Below are 3,640 nucleotides of genomic sequence, written 5' to 3'. Positions count from 1 at the left end.
AAGCATAATTTATTTAACACGAATATTTCGTCCAAAATAAAACATGAAATATTCTTGTTAAATGAATTATATTCCAAAAATACAAGTCAACTTGACTTTTGATATTATTGTCATCACCTTTACCATTATATTTATTATGAAGCAATGTGCTACATCATTTCACAATGATACATCTTTATATATATATATATATTTGTGTCATTTGTAGCTTTACCTATTCTAACTTACAGTACATTGTTTTCCACACTTTAGATTCATTAACTACATAACATACATGGCCATATCCCTCTCTCTCCATTATTGTATCTTGTTTATTCACCCTGCTTAATAAATGCCGACTGTTTATTGTATATAATTATCTGATCTGTATTTGCCAACTTGTAATCTGTTGCTGATGAAGTCTTGAGGACAAGACACAATATTCGTTTCCTGAATAAAATATTTTGTGTTCTACTGTCTAACTCAGTGTTTTTGCATCATTATTTTTTGTGTAAATATATATATATATATATTATAATAATTAAAATAAATATATATATATATATATATATATATATATATATATATAAAATATATATATTACATATTTGCACTATAAAAACCGAAAGGTCCACTGATTAATCTCAGATAAGATAGTATAATACATACTCCAAGTATCAAAATGCACGCCATTGTGCATTTCGTACGTACTGTATTATACTATCTTATTTGCACTATAACTTGTATAAATATTCTTGACAGAATAATAGAAATGAAATCACAATAAAACTTCTGCACTTGGTTCAAACACAATTTTATAAAATTCAATCTCCAAAAAGATTTTACAAAATTAGATTGACACAACTTTTATTTACACTACAGTATCTTACAAGATACAGTATATAACAGAGTAAACCACATTTTTTTTTTTAGCAGAAATATAAAAAAAATAATGGAAAATACTAACCAACTTATGCACACAATTTGTTCATAAAATTGTTGCAATTTTATAGAACAAACACCCTCCATACAGTGATGTCTGGTCTCTATAAAATCGCTACGTTTTCACTGCAATCTTAGCTGCCCCCACTATCTGGAAGGTGTTGTAGACAGCGTGTAGCGGTATAAAAAGCAAGCGTAGCTGTCACTTACACAATCAGAAAGGCTCCACGATTCTACCGACCAATCAACAATGATGAGGTGTCGGTTATGGTGTGTAGCGATGTTATGCAAACCAGGCTTTACTAGCAAATAGGACAAGAAGATTCTTCTATAAAGGCCAACTCAGACAGCGTCTTACGATGCAGCCCGACGCGTTTTGTTGTCGCGTTGGGTCTGTGTGAGTTAAACACAGACGCGATGGTACGTCAGGGGCAGTCGCGTTGTAGAATATTAAATATGTTTAATATTTCTCACGACGGCTTAAGACTCTCCCCGAAGATAAATCAGGTCGGGCTGCGTCGGCTGACGCTATCTGAGTTGGCCTTAAGTGTTGAAAGATTCTAAGACAGACTATTATTGTTCTTTTCTCAGGTAGAGATGAAATCAAATGATCTTGAAAATTAAATTTTCACATATTGTAATAAATAAATAACAGCAGCAGCAATAATAATAATATAAATAATATTGATAATACTAAAAATAAGTAACAAATAATAGTATTAATCTCCTAACATAAAATAAAAACAATTTTTAATGCAAATTAACTTTGATTATTGACATTTATAAAGCACCAACAAAGATACAAGGCTTTTATATGCATTCAATGCATAATTTTTGGTCAAAATGGAACATTTGATATCATAAGTAAAACTTGCCTCACTCCAATTATTTCTAAGTCGATCTTATTTATACAAATTGTTGTGTTTCCCATTAACAATCTGTAAGTTGAATTTTATCTAAGTAAAACAATTTCTCAATGCAATTTTGGATTCGACTAAAGGCAAGTTCAAATATATTGTTATTAAGTAATCACAAACTGGAACAATTAAACAAAAGAAAACATTTTGATGATTAACTCTGTATAAACTTTAAGGTAGATCTCTAATACTCTGTGCCATTATATATCAGGCGTATTTTTAACAAAGCCATCAACGTCTGAACATGGAGGTATTATTGAGAAGATCACTTGGCAACAGATCCCTTTGACGCGTATTACCCTATAATTCACATTTTTTCGTTAGCAACAACTTGGCAAGGACATGCATTTATATGCTTCCAGCAGAGCAGTTGTGCAATAAAGCGTTTGATTTCAACCCATAAAATATCTTTATAATGAACAATGTTCCCCTGATTAGATTTTTTCGGACTTTCAGTGTGTATTTATGTTAAAATTACTTCTGTGTTCAGTATAATTCTGTCTAAAGATTGATTGGTTCGACAATAAAGCTAAGTCAGCGTAAAACTGAAAAATACTCAGATTTTGGATTGATTTTTCGAATAGTTAACCTTCGTTAACCCTAAAATGACTTAGCTTATTATAATCTCCAATCAACGACATGCATTTATATTCTTCCAGCAGAGCAGTTGTGCAATAAAGTGTTTGATTTTAACCCATAAAATATCTTTATAATGAACAATGTTCCTTGATTAGATTTTTTCGGACTTTCAGTGTGTATTTATGTTAAAATTACTTCTGTGTTCAGTATAATTCTGTCTAAAGATTAATTGGTTCGACAATAAAGCTAAGTCAGCGTAAAACTGAAAAATACTCGGATTTTGGATTGATTTTTCGAATAGTTAACCCTAGTTAACCCTAAAATGACTTAGCTTATTATAATCCTCAATCACTTATTAATTAATATCTGTTAAAATTAGAATTAGCGAATTTTGGCCAATTTATGAAAATTGAAGTTGAAATATACTATACTTTTATAGGTCATGTAAATGTTCCATTAAAAACTTTTTTTGGTGGAAAATATTAATGTTTGATATTTTATGAGATAAATGTATCAGCTTCAAAATGGAAACGATTGCGCAGCCATAGTGATTGACTCTATGTAGTGTGTATCGAGAAAAGAAGGTGCTCTCCATTTTTCCATGTTCAATTTTTTGGTAAACTATGCCTGCTGAAAATTTGATGGCGGGGAACACATCACGCAAACGTTCTTCATGCGCTGCGGCAGCTTTGATCTCGGTTCATTTGCATAGCGCTGCGTGCGCGTAGCTTTTTCGAGTGATCTCCTTCTCAATAATACCTCCATGGTCTGAACAATAGCAACTTTTCAGTGGTGGACATCCCACAGAGCAGCAGTAACAAAACAACCTAAAACACTGCAAGTTATATGTGCCCCTATTTTCTTTCTCAAAAACTGACCAATCAGAACAAGGCCTGGAATACACACGTGTCTAAAGGTCAACTCAGACAGCGTCGCACAATGCAGCCTGACACGATTCATCGTCGGGGACAATTTTAAGCCGTCATGAGAAATAATTAAACATATAATAAACATAATAATAGTTAAACATATAATAATTATTAATAATAATAATAATGAATTAATAATTAAACATATATAATATTCTATGATGCGACTGTCCCCAACGCAATTCGTCGCATCTGTAGCACTAATTTCGAGAGTGGCGCTTATTCGAGAAATTACAGTACTTCATTCAAATAATAACTGAAATATACTTAAACTTTTAAATCATAATGAACAAA

The sequence above is a fragment of the Anneissia japonica genome, unplaced genomic scaffold, assembly GCF_011630105.1.
Source record: "Anneissia japonica isolate Jap-2015-1 unplaced genomic scaffold, ASM1163010v1 scaffold288010_len917306_cov203, whole genome shotgun sequence".
Classification (NCBI taxonomy): Eukaryota; Metazoa; Echinodermata; class Crinoidea; order Comatulida; family Comatulidae; genus Anneissia; species Anneissia japonica.
The sequence above is the reverse complement of the archived record's forward strand: the minus strand, read 5'-3'. Positions refer to the sequence as shown.